This window comes from Rhagoletis zephyria, unplaced genomic scaffold (genome assembly GCF_001687245.7).
Source record: "Rhagoletis zephyria isolate East Lansing unplaced genomic scaffold, Rhagoletis_zephyria_1.1 Rzeph_scaffold_02172, whole genome shotgun sequence".
NCBI lineage: Eukaryota > Metazoa > Arthropoda > Insecta > Diptera > Tephritidae > Rhagoletis > Rhagoletis zephyria.
The window spans coordinates 58,124-79,579 of record NW_016159256.1 but is presented as its reverse complement, the minus strand read 5'-3'; the positions used below and the strand labels follow the sequence as shown (position 1 = coordinate 79,579).

General features: G+C 38.2%; 1 long non-coding RNA gene across 1 annotated transcript in view; it reads left to right on the top strand.

Moving 5' to 3' along the window:
* LOC108366161 (uncharacterized) overlaps positions 1-20,870 on the top strand; it is a 26,264-nt gene extending 5,394 nt beyond the window's left edge. The window contains exon 3 of the long non-coding RNA XR_001848053.1: positions 20,537-20,870. This is a non-coding gene — a long non-coding RNA (uncharacterized LOC108366161). The remainder of the gene's footprint in view (positions 1-20,536) is intronic.
* Positions 20,871-21,456: the final 586 nt, after the last annotated feature.

Genomic DNA, 21,456 nt, shown 5'->3' with positions numbered 1-21,456 from the left:
TTCTCTCACAGGGACGGTTACGGTTAAGGCCACGAGTTATCTGAGTGTTTATGGCGTTAAGTGCTGTTGTTGTACTGTGCACTTTACGGAAACCATGCTGATGCTTCGCTGGGGTCAGGTGATTTGTGAAGTACGGGAGTAGCAAGGCCTCGAGTGTCTTCGCTACCGGGGAAAGGAGTGTAATCGGACGATACGAATCTCCTTTGTTGGCAGGTTTCCCCGGTTTGAGCAGTGGGACCACTCTCCCCACCTTCCAGATGTCTGGGATGATGAGAGTGGCCATTGACAAATTGAGGACCTCCGTTAGGTACGCTACCCCCGCAGGACCCAAATTTTTCAGCATCAGCATGCATATTCCGTCGGGACCCATGGCTTTGGAGGCTTTCGCCTTCCCGATGGCCACCTGAACTTCACCGCAAGTGAAAGCAAGGGGGGCACAAGTTGTTGGCAGTTTGTGCAGCCTTCTGGTCACTCGACGCTTGGCTTTGTCCACGGGAGGATGCAGTATGAACTGCCGGCTAAAAAAGCTCGCGCAACGCTCCGGGTCCGACGAAGCATGGTCGCCGAAGGAAATTTCGACTCTGTCGTCGTGCTTCGTCGGATTAGACAATGACCTCACGGTTGACCAAAGCTTGCTCACACCAGAGGTGAAGTTACAAGTCTTCAAATGCTCCTCCCACTTCTTCCGCTTATGTACGTTTACAAGTTGCCGAATCTCCGCGTTGAGATCCCTGATACGGGGATCTCAGGGATCGGTCTGACGAAGGCTATCACGCTCATTGGCTAAAACAGCCGCTTCGGCAGGGAAGTTTGGACGTGGGTCCGATATACACCCTGCCGGTATGAAGCGAGCTGCAGCAGCAGTGATAGCCCTGCGGAACTTACGTTCACCGAGATGGACGTCGGTTGGTGTGGGGAGCGATGTGAAGGTGTTTTCAGTAAACTCCGCGTAACCTTTCCAATCAGCTTTAGAAAAGTTGATATAGGTCCGGTGTTTGGCGGAGGCAAAGTCGGTTGGTTTATCAATCGAGATGACTATGGGTAGATGGTCTGATGCTAGAGTCAGCATAGGTCGCCACGTTATGCTTTTTATCAGACCAGCGCTGACTATTGTGATGTCTGGCGAGCTACTGCAGTTACCCATAATCCTGGTGGGTGCGTCGTCGTTCATTGTGCAGAATGTCGAATCGTCTATCTGCTCAGCCAAGTCTGTTCCCCTACGATCGTTTGACAGGCTTGAGTGCCAAAAATCGTGGTGCGCATTAAAGTCACCTACTACCATACGGTTTTCACCTCTGAGGAGCGCACCTATATCAGGGTGATATCCTGCCGGGCAGCAGGTGACAGGGGGTATGTATATGTTGAATATTTCGAGCTCGACATCGCCTGACCGGATAGCGATGCCCTGACATTCTAGGGTGGTATCCCTGCGGTCGATGTCTGCTTCGATAAGACGATACTGCACGGTGTGGTGCGTGGTGAACGCTAGGCCACCACCATTATCTCGCTCGCGATCTCGACGGTGCACGTTGTACCCGGCGCAATTCAACAAAGTTGAATTGCTGTGCAACTTCGTCTCTTGGACCGCAGCTATTAATATACCATGCCGACACATGAAGACGGTTATCTCCTCAATCTTGCTCTGTAGCCCGTTACAGTTGAATTGAAGGAGCTTCATGTGGTGTATGTTCTTGCCGCCGTTGGCTGTGTGTGCTGCTGAGGTGATTGCCGCCCTGTGGTGGTGTTGGAGGGCGTCGCAATTGGCGTCTGCGACCGAGCAGCGCAACACGGGCCCTCGAAGTTCCCCGTCCAATCTCGCGTGGTACGCAGACCTGAGCATGCCCTAAAGTGGCACCAGCCAAGGCAGGTGTTGCACTTGACTGATGTCACATTACGGAATATCCTGGTCTGACATACCGTGCAGATTGTATGGGGAACCAGGAGTTGTTGGCGGCGGCGCGTGGGTGGTGGTGCGGTTGTGTGTGTTATGCGGTCTGTAGTGGCTATGGTACGGTCTGTGGTGTTATTTTGTTGTTGTGTTGTGGTGACTGTGTGTGGCTGCTGTGTGAGTGTGTGGGGTTGCACGGGCGGACTATAGTTAGCCGTGGAGGCTGCTCTATTTGAGCAACAGGGGGCCACGTACGACGTGGTCTACTGTCTGTGTGTCCGTAGTCCCGAGCAGACCCTGAGGTGACTCCACCCCTCACAGGCATTACACCTGACTGAGGTGGAGTTGTGGTGTAATCGTCTTCGGCATACACAGCAGGTGTATGTTTCTGGCCCAGGGTTTGACTCGATGCCAGCCCTGAGTAGGAGAATGCGTAGTGAATGTAGCCCTATGGACGGACAACTTCTAAGATACTTCGCCGACCTAAACGGGGTTAGATCGCCGAAACAACAGCTTGGTCGGGTGAAACCCGAGTCATTCCGGTACGTAGAACCGGCTGTCGTCCCAATCAGCTTTGTTAAAGTTGGTATAGGTTCGGTGGTCCGCGGGAACAAAGTCGGTGGGCTTATTGATCGAGATGACTATGGGTAGATGGTCTGATGCTAGAGTTAGCATCGGTCGGCATGAGATGCTATTGATCAAACCAGCGCTGGCAATTGTTAGGTCTGGCGAGCTGCTGCAGCTACCCATAATCCTGGTGGGGGCGTCGTCGTTCATGGTGCAGAATGTCGAATCGTCTATCTGCTCAGCCAAAAGGTTTCCCCCTACGATCATTGGCCAGGCTTGAGTGCCATAGATCGTGGTGCGCGTTGAAGTCACCTACTACCATTCGGTTTTCACCTCTGAGTAGCGCATCTATGTCAGGGTGATATCCTGCCGGGCAGCAGGTGACAGGGGGTATATAAACGTTGAATATTTCGAGCTCGACTTCGCCTGACCGGACAGCTATGCCCTGACATTCTAGGGTGGTGTCCCTAGGGTCGATGTCTTCTTCGAGGCTTTTGTACCAACGACACGATGGATGTGTATAATTTAGCTCCGGAAAATTCGTGTTTAAAAACGGCAAAATGCCTTTGATTGGCGTAAAAACAACCAAAAACGAGGTAGAGACTCAAAAAGTGAGGGAGAATCAAAAAATATAGTTCAACTTTAAGTGAAAAAAATTCTATAATTTAATTACTAAAAAATATTAACGGTGAGAAAAAAGACTCAAATTAAACAAATTTCAACGCATACTATTGCAGAACAAACGGATAACTCACTGAAATCGAATATCAAAAATGAGTTTGTGTGCGAAGTGCAGTCGCTCCATTAGAGGAGAGAGCGGTATACGTTGTGAAGGAGTGTGCAAAAAGGTGTATCATTTGAGCCTTACATGCGCGGGTGTAGACAAATACAATGTGGAGATGTTTGAAGAAAAAAAAATGGTACGCTTTAAGTGTGATGAGTGCGTAACATATATACAGAATGTCGACTTGGTGCTGCAAGATATGCAAATGAGTGTAAACAAAAATAACTTAATATTAAATGAATATAAAAGTGAGTTTGAAGATGTGATGTTGAAAAGTCAAAATGAAATAAAAGCACTTTTAGAAGCTGTAGAGGGTCGGTACACACAGAGAGTGGCAATGATGGAAAGATCACAAAAGCTGTTTGAAAAGAAAGTTGGTGAGATAAAAAGCTTGTATGAAATGATTGAAGAAGTAAAAAATAAAACGGAGACAATCGGAAAAGACAACGAAAAGGTGCACTTGAAAAAGTTGCTAATAAAATAGGAGTTATGCAGAGAACAACTAAATTCATACAAAAGAAATACAAAATAATTTTATATAAATCAATTTTAGAACCACACTTCGTGTACTGCCCGTCCATTCTATTCATAATATCGGATATAGAAGTAGACAAACTCCAAAAGCTTCAAAAAAGATGCATGAGATTTATTCTTCAGAAACCTAAAGATACACGAACAGCGGACATGTTGAAGACTTTAGACTGGTTAAGTGTGAAACAAAAAATTTTCTTCCACTCCATGAAGTTCATATTTAATATCAAACATGGAAATGTACCTGAGTATCTAAATAAAAATATAGTATTAATTGAGCATACTCTCAACATAAATACGAGGAACAAGCATAATTTCAAACTGCCGTTTTTCAGAACTGAAATTGGACAACAGAATATTTTCTACAAGGGTCTGAAAAGTTACAATGATCTGCCTATGGATATAAAAAGTTGCAACCAAATTACAGGCTTTAAAACAAAATTATATGAATATTGTAAAACCTTAGCTATAAGATAAAACTCTGTAATATATTCCAATTTACCAATTAGGCTTTGGCCGCAATAAATAAATAATAATAATAATAATAATAAGCCGATACTGCACTGTGTGGTGTAAGATGAACGCTAGTCCGCCACCATTATCTCACTCGCGATCTTTACGGAGCACATTGTAGGCGGCGCAACTCAATAGAGTTGAGTTGCTGTGCAACTTCGTTTCTTGGACCGCAGCTATCAATATGCCGTGCCGACCCATAAAGACTACTATCTCCTCAATCTTGCTCTGGAGTCCGTTGCAGTTGAGTTGTAGGAGTTTCGTATGCTTTGGGAGGCTGGTCGCGATACGGGGGGTGAGGGAGGAGTGAGGTCTACCTGTGGCCTGTTGCATCTGACGCGCTGGCTGTTGCTGCCTGTTGGTAGGTGGCTGCAATGGGGGCGCTGTCGTCTGCGTCAGTGGCGCTCTGCAGCATGGGGCGCTGTAGTTCGCAGTCCATTCGCGCGTGGTGCGTAGACCGGAGCATAGGCGGAAGTGACACCAGCCTAGGCATGAGTTGCATTTGACCGATGTCACGTTCCGGTATATTCTGCTCCGGCATACGATGCAGGTGGTGTGTGCAACCAGGAGCTGCTGGTTAGCTCGCACGCGCGAGTTAGACAGGCCGGTAGACTGTGGGGGAGGGGGAGGGTTGGAAGGTTTGCTTCTGCCCAGAGGAGCTTCTCGGAGCCGTGCAGGCTCTTCGGGTGTTGGGTGCGTTGCGCGAGCGGGTAGCCGTGGAGGCTGATTGCGCCGTTTGGCTTGAGCAGCAGGGAGCCACATAGCTTGTGCACCACTCCCGGTGAGACCTAAGACCAGAACAGGTTCTTAGGTGACTCCATCCGTTGCATGAGTTGCACCTAACCGATGTGGAGTTTGGATGGAGTCGATTCTGGCAAACACAGCAGAAATACGTTTCTGGTCCGGGGTTGGGCTCTACGCCCGCCCGGAGAAGAAGGATGCGGAGCAATCCAGCTGCAAGGAGTTGCTCCATGGACGAACAATGATTGAGGGGTATCGCCGATCTAAGCGGGGTTAGGTCGCCGAAACAACAGCCCTTGGTCGGGTAAAACCCGAGTCATTCCGGTACGTAGAACCGGCTGTCTTGGGAATGTATAGGGAGATGTCGGCCGGTGTGGTGTAGTGGTAAGCATTGCGCGCTTTCACTCCTCAGCACCTGGCTTCAAGCCATGGTCAAAGCAACATCGGGAAAAAAATATATAGAAAAAGGTTTTTTCTTAACTGCGGTCGTCCCTCGGCAGGAAATGGCAAACCTCCGAGTGTATTTCTGCCACGAAAAAGAATTTCTCATAAAAATACAATCGCCGTTCGAATTCGGCGTACAACTGTAGGTCCCTCCGCTTTATGTGACAACACCAAGGCGCACGCCACAAGTCGGAGGAGAAGCTCGGCCAAACACTAATATATGTGTAATCGCCAATCTATTATTATTGAAGTGAAACTTCTTTAGCGGCGGTTGGTTGGTTAGGAGTAAATTGGCGCGTGGTGCGTAGACCGGAGCATAGGCGGAAGTGACACCAGCCTAGGCATGAGTTGCATTTGACCGATGTCACGTTCCGGTATATTCTGCTCCGGCATACGATGCAGGTGGTGTGTGCAACCAGGAGCTGCTGGTTAGCTCGCACGCGCGAGTTAGACAGGCCGGTAGACTGTGGGGGAGGGGGAGGGTTGGGAGATTTGCTTCTGCCCAGAGGAGCTTCTCGGAGCCGTGCAGGCTCTTCGGGGGTTGGGTGCGTTGCGCGAGCGGGTAGCCGTGGAGGCTGATTGTGCCGTTTGGCTTGAGCAGCAGAGAGCCACATAGCTTGTGCACCACTCCCGGTGAAACCTAAGACCAGAGCAGGTTCTAAGGTGACTCCATCCGTTGCATGAGTTGCACCAAACCGATGTGGAGTTTGGATGGAGTCGATTCTGGCAAACACAGCAGAAATACGTTTCTGGTCCGGGGTTGGGCTCTACGCCCGCCCGGAGAAGAAGGATGCAGAGAAATCCAGCTGCAAGGAGTTGCTCCATGGACGAACAATGATTGAGGGGTATCGCCGATCTAAGCGGGGTTAGGTCGCCGAAACAACAGCCCTTGGTCGGGTAAAACCCGAGTCATTCCGGTGCGTATAACCGGCTGTCTTGGGAATGTATAGGGAGATGTCGGCCGGTGTGGTGTAGTGGTAAGCATTGCGCGCTTTCACTCCTCAGCACCTGGCTTCAAGCCATGGTCAAAGCAACATCGGGAAAAAAATATATAGAAAAAGGTTTTTTCTTAACTGCGGTCGTCCCTCGGCAGGAAATGGCAAACCTCCGAGTGTATTTCTGCCACGAAAAAGAATTTCTCATAAAAATACAATCGCCGTTCGAATTCGGCGTACAACTGTAGGTCCCTCCGCTATATGTGACAACACCAAGGCGCACGCCACAAGTCGGAGGAGAAGCTCGGCCAAACACTAATATATGTGTAATCGCCAATCTATTATTATTGAAGTGGAACTTCTTTAGCGGCGGTTGGTTGGTTAGGAGTAAATTGGCAAATTCAACGGAAATTGCGCACGGACATGGTGAAACGGGAAAGGTGCAATGGAAATGGTGCAACAGAAATTGATGGGGCTGAAACAAGTGCTTCTTGTGTGTATGCATATGATATACAAAAATTTGCTAATAAAGGGTTAAAGAATAACACTTGGAAAAATACCAATACAAAAATGAAAGTAAAGGTGAGTACGTACATAGATAAAGAAAAGGATTAAGGCAAAGGTAAAAATAAAAACAAAAACGAAGATGCGTAAAGATAAAGGCAAAAATGAATATCAAGTTAAATTTAAACAATTTACTTATATTGGGGCAAAGGTGTAGGAGAATATGCAAATGAAGAAAATGATAAACATAAACGAAGAGGAGGATGAGGATACCGATAAAAGTAAAGATGAATATAGGGGAAGATTAAAATTAAGGTAATTAAAGAAGAAAAGATACAGAGGGAGACACAGAGGCTCAATCTGGAAACTATTTTTGGATTTTAGAGATTTTCGGGATTCTCGAGACTTATCGATATAATCGATATTTTTATCGGTTTTATTATCGATTTTGCAATCGAAATTCTTATCGATATTGTTATTAATTTTGCTATCGATATTTTCGGAACTTATCGATATTTTTATCGGTTTTGTTATCGATATTTTTAACTATTTTGTTACCGATATTTATCGATTTTGTTATCGATATTAACCGATTTTGTTAACGATACTTATCGATTTTGTTATCTATATTCGTCGGGTTTGTTATCGATTTTGTTATCGACATTTATCGATTTTGTTATCGATATTTATCGGTTTTGTTATCGATATTCGTCGATTTTGTTATCGATGTTTATTGATTTTGTTATCGATTATTTATCGATTTTATTATCGATAATTTTATAGATTTTGTTATCGATATTTTTATCGATTTTCTAATCGATTTTGCTACCAATATTATTACCGATTCTGTGAAATTTTGTTGGATGTTACTATCGATTTTGTTATCGATATTTTTATCGATTTTCTAATCGATTTTGCTACCAATATTATTACCGATTCTGTGAAATTTTGTTGGATGTTACTATCGATTTTGTTATCGATAGAGTGTAAAGATAAAAATTAATATAGAGGAAAACAGAATAAAATGAATGTAATTAGTACAAACAGGAGTAGGGGTAGGGATCTAGGGAGAAAAAGCAAAAAAGGAACAGTCCAGGGCCTTCGTCTTGGTCTGCAGGCTGTATCAGAGATACAGCCGCTAAATTTAAACGTAGAATACGTAGCATATCCAAGTCAAAAACGAAAGCACACACTAAGAAAAAAATATCGATAACAATATCGAAGGCAAAATCGATAAATATATTGATAACAAAACCGGTAAAAATATCGATAGCAATATCGATAGCAAAATCGATAAAAATATCGGTGTAAAACCGATAAAAATATTGATGACAAAATCGATAAAATATCGATAACAAAATCGATAAATATATCGATAACAAAACTGATAATAATATCAGTAGCAAAATCGATTAAAAAATAGTAATAAGTTCCGAAAATATCGATTGCAAAATCAGTAACAATATCGATAACAAAATCAATAAAAAAATATCGATAACAAAAGCGATAATAATATCGATAGGAAAATCGTTAACACAATCAATAAAAATATCGATAACAAAACCGATAAAAAATTNTATCGATATTTTTATCGATTTTCTAATCGATTTTGCTACCAATATTATTACCGATTCTGTGAAATTTTGTTGGATGTTACTATCGATTTTGTTATCGATAGAGTGTAAAGATAAAAATTAATATAGAGGAAAACAGAATAAAATGAATGTAATTAGTACAAACAGGAGTAGGGGTAGGGATCTAGGGAGAAAAAGCAAAAAAGGAACAGTCCAGGGCCTTCGTCTTGGTCTGCAGGCTGTATCAGAGATACAGCCGCTAAATTTAAACGTAGAATACGTAGCATATCCAAGTCAAAAACGAAAGCACACACTAAGAAAAAAATATCGATAACAATATCGAAGGCAAAATCGATAAATATATTGATAACAAAACCGGTAAAAATATCGATAGCAATATCGATAGCAAAATCGATAAAAATATCGGTGTAAAACCGATAAAAATATTGATGACAAAATCGATAAAATATCGATAACAAAATCGATAAATATATCGATAACAAAACTGATAATAATATCAGTAGCAAAATCGATTAAAAAATAGTAATAAGTTCCGAAAATATCGATTGCAAAATCAGTAACAATATCGATAACAAAATCAATAAAAAAATATCGATAACAAAAGCGATAATAATATCGATAGGAAAATCGTTAACACAATCAATAAAAATATCGATAACAAAACCGATAAAAAATTGATTAAAATATCGACAACAAAATCTATAAAAATATCGATAACAAAATCGATATAAATATCGATAGCAAAATCGACATAAATATCCATAACAAAATCGATAACAAAACTGATAAAAATATCGATAACAAAATCGATAAAAATAACAATAACAAAATGGATAATAAAATCGATAACAAAATCGATTACATAATCGATAACAAAATCAAAAAAAAATATCGATAACAAAATCGATATCATATCGATAGATTCCGAAACTATCGATAGCAAAATAAATAACAATATCAGTAAAAATTTCGATAGCAAAATCGATAAAAATATCGAGTACAAAACCGACCAAATGTCGATTATTATATTGATAAGTCCCGGGAATCTCTAAAATCTCGAAATAGTTTACAGATTGAGCCTCTGTGCCTCTATCTATATCCTTTTCTCTGAAACTACCATTATTCTAATCTTTCTTCTTCTATCTTCATTTATACTTTTATCGGTATCCTCATCCTCATCTTTTTCTTTATATTTATCTTTGTTTTTGCTTTTATGTTTATCATTTCCTTCATCTACATATTCCCCTTCACCTTTGCCCTTATTTAAGTAAAGTGTTTAAATTTACCTTGGCCTTCATTTTTGCCTTTTTCTTTACACAACTTTGTTTTTGTTTTTATTTTTACCTTTGCTTTTATCCTTTTCTTTATCTATGTACGTACTCACCTTTACTTTCATTTTTGTATTGGTATTTTTCCAAGTGTTATTCTTTAACCATTTATTAGCAAATTTTTGTATATCATATGCATACACACAAGAAGCACTTGTTTCAGCCCCAACCATTTCTGTTGCACCATTTCCGTTGCACCTTTCCCGTTTCACCTTGTCCGTGTGCAATTTCCGTTGAATTTGCCAATTTACTCCTAACCAACCAACCGCCGCTAAAGAAGTTTCACTTCAATAATAATAGATTGGCGATTACACATATATTAGTGTTTGGCCGAGCTTCTCCTCCGACTTGTGGCGTGCGCCTTGGTGTTGTCACATAAAGCGGAGGGACCTACAGTTGTACGCCGAATTCGAACGGCGATTGTATTTTTATGAGAAACTCTTTTTCGTGGCAGAAATACACTCGGAGGTTTGCCATTTCCTGCCGAGGGACGACCGCAGTTAAGAAAAAACCTTTTTCTATATATTTTTTCCCGATGTTGCTTTGACCATGGCTTGAAGCCAGGTGCTGAGGAGTGAAAGCGCGCAATGCTTACCCCTACACCACACCGGCCGACATCTCCCTATAACTAGCCGTTGAACATTTCTGCTTGGATTCCCTTTTGCAGGATTTTTAACTTCGACTTAAATAGAGCAGAGAGCAGACGTAGGCTGACAGTTTCATAACAGAGGTTTATAGCCAAGGATCCAAAATATATCCCTATAAAGGAATATTGCCTGACAAGGCTCGGCAAGCACACAAAATGACTGTTATTTATTTGAATTTTTTGCTAAGTTATAGTATATGCTTTCTAGTTATATGTCTACCAGTTTTATTTTAAGACTGGTCTATGAAAAACGAAAGAAACAAATGCAGCTATTGGAAGCTCAGAAAAAAAATCACAAAAAGAGCTATGTTCTATTTGACGTAGCCAAAAATCCTTCCAACAAATAGATCGGTTTGTTTCACTTCAAAAAGTTTTCGCGTATTATGCATACATGTATTCATACATATGGGTATATAATATGTGTAGACATACATAGATTACTAAAAAATAGAAACAGATCCATATTAAGTGCAATCAAAATATGTACGTATGTATGTATTTACATATGTACATACGCTGCGATTAGGTTATAAATATTGCGCCATCTGTTTCTCAAAAGCCGAAATATGTACTTACGCACACATACATACTTTTTGTCACCTTTCCGCACTTCCAACGCAAAGAAAATTTGTAAATTTTTTCAACAATTTTTTGCCTTAAAATGCTCAATATTTGTTGAATTTATATAAAATCTGTACACGATAATATTTCTATTGCTCCAAAGAATCTATATCCCGAAAATGAAAGTTATATCTGCAAATCATAAGCTGCTGAAGCACTTTAATGGCTCAAAATAGACCCCAAAATAAGCCAATGTTTACCGTTCTTTTTACGACAGAAACCGAATTGGTAACTTACAAAGATGAATCTGTCGATATGTTTGGAATTTTATCTTTGAAACGCCACACTTTTCTTTGAAATCACTTCGTTAGTTCTCGTGCAATAAGCGTTTTCGTGAAGCTCTAAAAATTACAACTACAACATTTGAGCATAGCCTCCATATTGAAACGTAAGACGTATTCTACGTCAATATAACCTTAAGCAAAAGCAGATGAATGTATGTATTTACATATTTATGTATATTGGTTATGAGAAAAAAAGAGATAGATACGTAATGTAAGTTTCACTTCTCCAGTGTGGCCCAAGCGCACTTTCTTTTTTTTTCGTTATAGGGAGACTCCATGATGGCATAATTATAAAATCTGTTAGTCTGATCGAATATTATTTGTCAAAGATCTAGTGGAAAAACTCGATGCACTGCTAGTTTCTTCCTTCTGTTTTCTTCATCAGTAAAAATAACTTACAATATAAAAAAACGAATGCGAAACGAGTGCGTTCGATACTCAAATGCTTTCGTCGAAGCCAAGTACCGATATTTACTGAATTATATGTCCTCAAATTTAAGTGCCCTCGGAAAATCATTAGAAGGACTCTGAAACTGGACAATAACACCCTTCACTCAACTTCGACGAGAACGTATGGGTCCTTAGCACATTTTACCGCATTCTTTTTTTTATATTTTTAAGTTATTTATTTAATTTAAAGTTTTGGAAACTGAAAATTTTACACCATTCGCAAGAATAAACAAGTAAGAAAGTCTAAGTTCGGGCGGAGCCGAACATTAAATACCCGGCGCAAGTATTAAATATATGCTTTTTCACCTTTCCGAAACCTACCGCTAGATGGTAAGCCGAGCTGTATCAATTTTGAGTAAATTAGCGTCCTTAAATTTCGAAATATTGCAGTTTCAAGCATTTCTGAAAATTACCGTTATATGAAAAGCGGCCGTAATTTTAATCCGCTTTCAATAATTTTCAACGTTTTGCTTTTATGTGGTAAGCACAATAAAAATACCGAGTTTGGTACAAATTGGTAGAACGGTTACCGATATACATATATGTGATCATAAACGTATGTCTTGGTAAAGAGTTGTTGCAAGCATAAATTTTGAATAAATTAGCTTTAATATTTACTGATTTAACGAAGATATTGTATTTCTCTAAATTACCGTTATATGGGATGTGGGCGTGGTTATTGCCCGATTTTTTAAATTTTCGGCCATTTAGTATGCTGTACTAAGGCCAACAACTGTGCCAAGTTTGGAAGAAATTGGTGCAGCGGTTACCAAGATATATACATGTAACCATAAAAGGGCGTGGCTATGCCCATTTTCCAAAAATTTATAATATTCTTATTTTTCGTCTGAAAATTATTGTAAAAATCAATTTTGAGTGAATTATCTTCAGTAGTTACTAAAATATCGCAGTTTTCGTATTTCTGGAAATTACCGTTATATGGGAAGTGGGCGTGGTTACAGTCCGATTTCGCCCATTTCCAATACCAACCTACCTTGGATTAATCTCGTAGATTGAGATATCTCAATTTTTGCTCGAGTTTAGGGTGGCCAGATATTATAGTGACATAATCAGTACAATTGGGATCAAAAATCAGGACAAAGCCATAAAAATCAGTTCATTTTTAAGCGTATTTTTTATTATTAACAATATATAGGATTGCCAGATTTTTTATGCGCGAAATCAGTACATTCGACTTTTTCATGCTAAACAAATCAGTACTTTTCAGTACATTTTCATTCAAAATTATGAATGTAAGTAACGGAAAATAATTTAAAACGCCTGAGTTCTTGTTTTTAACCATATTTTGGTATATAAATAAAATATAGTTCATAAAAAATAAAGTGTTATTCATTTTAACATGAGCGTACACACATTATACACAGGAGCCAATAAATTATTTTATAGTTCGGACTTTTTGAATAGCAATAATGAGATCATTCCCATTTTCAGTGTTTAAATTTCATTTTAAAATTACTTTTAAGTTGAAGTTCACTTTCAAACATTTTAATTTGAAGCCGGTTTCTCTCTTTGCGCCAGGAAACAAACTTTATTCTTAAGATACTCTCATACTGTGAAAAAGTACCACTTTTTAAGGAGTTCATCTATATTTCCTCATGGCTTAAATAATTTTTCAACTACGTGAAAACTGTGAAGACTAAGAATTCGCTAAAAAGAGTATCTAACTCTATGTCTTGTATGCAAAACTCTTTTACAAAGTCAGTAAATTGAGAAAAAGGAGTTGTAAGTTATAGGCAAAAGCTATTCGAATATTGAAATTTATTTTATTAAACTGAAAGTTATTTTCGAGATAACTAACAACACTCGACAAAAATTTAAGCCTTCTTTTTAAATAATTTAAGCTCCATCATATTATCGCAACTGATACGTAACGACCCGGCTATATGCCCATAAAACGATTGATCTTTTTGTTGTATTAATTTCTTGGGCATATCAAACATTATCTAAAACATGTCAACTATAATTAAATTATTTTCTTCTTATTTTTTACAGTACAGTTTAAGGAAGTACCAACGTTATGTAAAAACCTTAAGAAAATACTAAAGTATTTTGTTTGAATAGAAAATTCAGTACAAATCAGTACAAATTTTGAAAAATCAGGACATTAGCGTACTGATTGAAGAAATGAATAAAATCAGTACAAGAGTTGAAAAAATTGAAGGAATTGAAGAAATTAATAAAATCAGATTGAAGAAATGGATAAAATCAGTGGAAGAGTTGAAAAATCAGTACTGTACTGATAAAATCAGTACGTCTGGCAACCGTGACAATATAACAACAAAATAATAGTGCATTAATTTAACAAATAATAACTAATAGACTTTTAAATACATATAGTATTATCAATCTAAAAATTCATTACTTTAAAACAAATCAAAGGTATTACGCACAGTATACAGTAATCCAAATAGGCAAAACAAAAAATGTAAATATGCTTATTTGACAATTTATTTGAATGTATTGGTTGATATTTTTTCACAGTTGTCATTTTCTTTAACCCAAATGAAATGAATTTCAATATTTTCTTATAGTGAAAAATATCTTCAAGTCACATGAAATAAAACAACGAGAAAACCAAAATTCCAAGCATATCAGGATGCAGCGTAAGCGATTATAACCGGATGCAGTTCCTACATAAGTCATATCGTGTTCCGAATACAACTTTGAGTGAATAACGGTGGGCTGACTTTGGAAAATGGTCCCATAAATTAGGGGGTAAAACAAGTATTACTTAACCTAAAGGTAGAACTCTCTAATTTTCAAATATACAACTCTTATAGTGGAGACCTACAAAGTTTTAATGAAATATGTACACAAAGTTATATATCGACGTTCGAACAAATTTGTATGTACTTGTTCTGCCGCTTATTCTCATTTGAAAAGGATACTGCATGAGTTAATGCAAATAAAAAAGGTTTATGTAGATTAGCGAGGCCGTTTTTCAACCGTATAAAATGTATATACACATATGTATTCTTACATACATATTTATCAAAATATTCAGAATGACGAAATGAATTGGTTCAGTCGTGTCTGTTTGTGAACACGCTAACTCGAACAAAATTTACGTATATATTTTAACGANAAGTTGCCTTTGGTATAATTTAGGTTAGTATTAAATTTTTTTCGAAATCTGTCAATAACCACGCCCACCTCCCATGTAGTAATTAACAATATTTTTGTTTTATTAGTTTCTTTATGAACTTTGCTGTTTAAATTTACAATTCAAAAAAGTCAAACATTCTTGTGTATTTTTGCACCGGTCGTTGCCTATGGGTTAATGACAAAAAAATTCTATACATGCACAATATTTCATGTATTAATTTTCAAATAAGCATATTGTCAATGGCTGGTTTACTGTATACTGTGGTATTACNATTTATATGTTTTTATTGAAGACCGATTAGTTAAAAATGCTTTCACTTCTCGTAATTTCCTACTGGGTTGCTCATGCGGAGCAGTTCTCTTGTTTTCACCAACACAGTCACAGTTTAAAGTTCTGAACACATTGAAAACGACGAACTACGGACCACAGCTTCCAATTTGTCATCTTCATTATCTAAATGCATTGTCGATGGCGACATGATTTATTTGAACGCGGCAGCGACATCATAAATTTGTATGAGTTTGACATAAAAGAAGAGGAAGAACGTTATCTGTCGCCAGAAAAATAGAAATAGATCTAATCTGGCCACAACCACAGCCGTCGCGTAGCCCGGTCGTCGCCAAAATAATTATCTACATAAGAGTACGTGTTAAAATAATTTGACAGCTGTGGTTTGTAGCTCGTCGTTTTCATTGTGTTCGGGCTATAACTTTTGCCGACCACTGCTTGTTAGCCACCCAGTGATCGGACTCCTACCACATTGTGGTAGATCTGCCACTTTTTTCAGCATCTACCACATCTACCACACAAGGTCTGAAATCTACCACATATTCATGTTTTCGAGTAGTTTTAGTTTTGCTCGACAATTGTCCAACACTAAACACTAACAACAGGCAGAATGGGAGGATAAAATAAACTGTAAAATAGTAAATTTTTCAATATTCAATTTTTGGAAAGGAAACGTGGTTTTATTGTTTTAAATTGCAAAATATGTGATTTATAAAAAGAATTAGTAGCGTGGAAATCATTGCTCCGCTACCGCTGTTCGTATATGGGTGAAACACGCGTGTGGTCATAGAGCGTTCAGTAAGCTATGGCATGTCGATCACTGCGCTACCCTGCAAAAATCGTTGGATCATGTAGTCTATTTGTGGTAAATTGGAGTACTTACAAAAGTGTTCCTCTGTCATGCTGTAGCGGACCAACTGGTGTCTCTGCGCTAGCTTATTGTTTGTTATCCGATCACTGAATCACGTGATTGAAGTTGAGCATTTGAAAGCACATTTGCATGTCTGGCTGTAGCTGAACGTGTAGAGATGCTCGCTGTTAGTTCTTAGCTCCCAGCATGTTCGGGTTCGAATACCGTCAGAGGCAACATATAATTTTTAATTTTTGTCTTGGTTTTTAATTTCGAAAAAGTATTTGAGAAGTGAAGAACAAAAGCGTGTACAAACGAAAAAATATAGCAACAATGCCATTGTTATTATGTTGGAGTAGTTTTGTGCTACTCTGATGTAATGCGGGGATGGAGTATATGGTCCTGCCCTAGGACATCGCAATGTTAATTGGACCATATTTTTTATATGAATTGTGGTTAATTTTGGAGTACTGCTTGGTCCTTAGGGAGTACTCTTTACACGCATTCATGGAGTAGTCGCGATTTTTGCAGGGTAGGTAGAGAAAGAAAAGTGTGTGCTATGATATGCAGTGTTGCCAGAACTTTCTGGGCCAACCGGCTAGATTGGCAAAAAAAATCGGCTAAACTGTTTCAACTAAATTTCACATGTTTTATTTAAATAAATCATAAGTAGAAAGACTAATTCTTGGGGAGAAGTTGCAAGCTGGAAAAAAATTTTGGCGGCAAAAATTTGCAATTAGAAAAAACATATGAATGTGGCACGTGGTAGCATTTTTTGTCGACAATAATTTGAATAAACAGGTTCGTCAAATTTAAAAATTTACAAACCGGAGCGATTTATAATAAAAAATCTCAACCGGAGTCGATATAGGAAACGCGACAGTTAGTACGGCAAAGAAATTGAAACGTATGTTGAAGAAAGTCGGACTTGCAAGAAATATACATGTGGATCCTGTTTTTTGTCCCTCTGAAAGAACTTTAAAATTGTGTACAAATTTCTTATGTTTTAAATGCAACCGTGGACACTAGCTGGCAGAGCAACTATTGTCTTCCTAGAGAGTTTTGCTTTACATAGAAATTTGTGCTCTTTTACTTTCATTTTTATGCATTTCAGTGCTGGTTCTTTTAATTCAAGTTGGCCTTCGGTTTTTAGAATTTAAATAAGTTCTCAGGAAAAAAAGTTAGCTTAAATAAGGCCATATGTGTACATAGTGCTTGAAAATATCAATTTTTCCCTTGCCTTAAAACTTTAAGCGTGGGCAACAATGATGTTTTCTAATTTGGGCAGAATTGAATATACGCTATCTGGGAAGACAATACCTGTAACATTTATTCTTGGCAGTATATCCAACCACAAACGCCTGTTAAGCATACAGTGAAACAATTTGTTATTTTCTAAGTTTGCGAATAAAACTTCACACTTAAATTTAAGTCATTGATAACATACATTTTATGAAGAAAGTCCCCGTTACGGCCTTCTTTAGAAAAAAAAATTTGTTTAAAATAAAAATAATCAAATCGGCCCAATTTAATCCTCCACGATAACGCTAGTAGCCATTTCTAACAGATTTTGGGTCGCTTAGTCAAAAATGGAAACATATATATTTGAATTTTAAGAAAACAAAGAACTATTTCTAATCGGCTAAAAACGGCTAACAAATCGGCTTCCGGCTAAACCGAAATTTCTCCGGCTGTTTGCTATTGAAACCGGCTAAATCTAGCCCGATAACGGCTAAAATGGCAACACTGATGATATGCCCAGACTTGTTTGTCTCAGTTTCAGTTTTGCCATCGCCGCGAGTTGTTTCGGTGTGCGCATAGTTATTTAAAAATATAAAGTTTGATGCCAACCGGGGTTTCTCAGTGGATATATAATTCATGTGAATTATAATTTGAAAGTATCTATTTAGCCAAGGAAAAAGCAAAGCAGTATACTTAAACCAGCACTTCCAGCAGATATTGACCTGGGTTTTCGCACGACTATTCCTGTTTCATCGTTTCTTTTTAGGAAATTCTTACCCCCATATACATATGTATTATTTCCACTAATAACTATTTATGTAAATATGTATGTATTTTTTATGCTTAATATATGCAATTAAAAGAAGAAAGTAAACACAACAACCATCGAGTAAATTTTTATTTGTGTCAAACTGGAACCTTTTTTCTAATAATAAACGGTTAGCTGATTCATGTCTACAGCAAGTTCACAAAATGAATTGAAAACTTGTATCAACCAAAGCATTGTTTATATTTGCTCAACAATGATTTTATTCAACTAACAATATTGTCCACTCAAGGTAGTCGTTTTGTAATTATTAACGAATATACATTTGTCCAAACTAGAAGTCTCAAGTAAATTGCAGAGTTTCGTGAACTAGATATTTATTTCGCCATATCGAACTATGCCACTTTTGGTCACTATAACCAAATCTTGGTAATTATAACTAAACCTTTTTCTGAGTGTATATATATCATATCCAAGTGTCGGTAGTTTGTACCTTTTCCAAATTTTTAGAACTTACATTGCACCGTAGCAGTAGTCATCTTAAGTTTGAAATACTGGCAGCCGATTTCTCAGTGGATGTTTAATTATAATCAAAAGATTATCTCTTATTGTCATCTTCTCAGTGTACTTAATATATGACTAACTCACCACCACCTTTCATAAGATTTATTAATGGCGAAACCAGCTTTTCCTGTAAATCCTGTAAAACCTGCAAATCGTGAAGTTGGGTTGAGTTGAATCCAAACAGTTTGTTATTTTGCGAAATCCTAGGAAACGAAACAATTGCAAGCTGACACCTTTTTAATAATGGTTTTAATTTAATCAATGCTTTCAATCTGCTCGCGCGTATGAGCTGTCAAAAACTATTGTTTTGAACATGTAAACCTCAAGTAAATGTCAATTACACCAATTCACAAAAGTATTTATTAAATGTAAAAATCAGTACAAAATCAGTACAAACTCAAAAAATCAGAAGATTTCGGGATCTTAAAAATCAGTACAATAGAAAAAAATCAGCACATGTACTGATTAAATCGGCGCATCTGGCCACCCTACTCGAGTTATCGTGTACACGGACGGACGGACAGACGGACCGACAGACAGACATGGCTTAATCGAGAAATCGATTCATCCTGATCATTTATGTATACATTTGTCTATATCTATCTCGATTCGTTTTGGCTGTTACAAACAACCGTTATGTGAACAAAATTAATATACCCGCGCTCGGGTATAAAAAGGTAGTTAGAGATTTTTTATTCCAAAAAATAACTTCGACTCCACTGAATTATCTTCTCCACCACTTCTGCACCATGTTTCAACTCAATACATTGTATCACTCCTAGAATCAGGGTCTGTTCCAAATAAGGATATTAGGGATTTATTTTGGAACGAATTTCCGTCATCCCTTGTCAAGTTTGGTTTGCAGACAAACCGGTTTCGGCGTTGTGCCATCTTCAGTGTCATTTTTCGTTCTCAATATTAGGGATTTCCCTGCAATACTCAATCAGTTGAGTGTTGCGTTAAATTAGTAACGGAGTCAGCAGAACATGTTGTTGGCTAGAAAAATAGGGATCGTTTCATTCGAACTACGTTGCTATCCAGAGAAATTATACCTTACAAACAAGGCACACTTCAACGTGAGGAATTAATAAATCAGTCAGGGACAATAGAATTTATTATAGTTGGTTGGGAAGGGCGTGGATGGAACTCTTGTTGCAGCTACCTTCCCGTGGTGAGTTCTGAGACGAGTTAGATATGCTGCCCGTGCGAAGAGCTGCATACAAAAAAAAAATTTAATATGACATGACAATAATAATAATAATAATAATAATAAATATGTATACTTACATATAAAACGCTATCATATAATGTGTTGAAATATTACTCCTAGATGTTTAACATAAACCATAGCAGTTGTAAGAAAAATATTCGAAAAGCAACAAAATTTGTAATAAGCGACTTACCTCGGATGAGAAACTTTTCCACCTCAACCAGAAAACTGAAGGGGGGGCCAAGGAAATTGTGCGATGGTGTCCTTTAACCAAAGATGGCTTTGAAATGGCCTGGAAAAGTTTAAGCGACAGATAGGAAAATGGGTGCATTCTTTTGCAACCGAGCTACGGAAGAACCTAGCTTACATGACGAAATACATGCAAAGCAACATCACAAACTCGGTTATTTATCCGAGTTCAGCCAGGTCGGTTAAAAAATACGCGACCGGAAGGGTAGTGTTGGTAAGTGAAAAAACTGCTCTATTGTGAATTGTTAATGGGAAAATGGTGAGGAAAATTTTTGTTTCCTTATATAAATGATTTGTATTTTATATAAGTATATAAATATATATATTACGCAAATATTTCGCATAACTACTCATTTCTATTGGTTTTTGTCTCTATATCCCGTTAACCTAATAACATTTTTCTTTCCAGATACCAACAGGTCTGCTTAAGTAGCTATAAGGAAATTTTACCCGAGTTGAGGGTTCTTTTGACGCTCGTTTACAAAAAAAAAACGCGGCTAATAAACGCATTCTACTAAATACGCTATTGAAAATTTTGTTCAACCTCAACGCAGTAGAGAGCAAATGCGGTAGCTCTATCAAGAAACTGCAACGAGACATAAATAACTGCATCTCGTCACTCCAATTTCATAATATTCCCAGTGGGAAAATGAATGTATAGTAATCGAAAAAATAATCAGTAAGACAACCCTTTTCACATTCGAAAATGCATTTTTTCCCCAGGGCGATGTCCTAGTATCGAGAAATAAACGTGTTTTAATATGAAATTTTTGCAAATTTTTGAATACATTAGAATGCTGATTACATTGTTAGCATTAATATTATCGAGCACGCATAAGAAGTGCATTATATTATTTATCACGCACGTAATGCATTACTAATTTTCCGACTGGGATTGACATTTCTAATTGGGATGCAATTCTAACGTATATTTGTTCGGCTAAACTACCAGAACATACATTGACGCCATGGGAACAGACCATAGATAATAAAACAGAAATTTCTAAATGGAAAGACATGGATAGGTTTTTATCTAACAGGTTTCAGACGCTTGAAACCAACTGATCCGAACCCCGAAAATGGCGTAGCTTCAACGTCAGAACAGGTTAGGTTGAGGTGCGAAGGTGAAAGAGAAAATAATACCCAGACTTGCAATGTTACCTCCTGTCATGCCAACACAAATAAAGGAGTGTTATTAGGAACTGCCCGTGTCAATATCCATTATATTGGCGTTAGTTTTCCAGCTGGAGCACTAATTGATTCTGGCGGTCACCTATAGACCCATCAATTGTTATAGAAACCACTGCCCTAGTTCTGCCTCGGTTTACA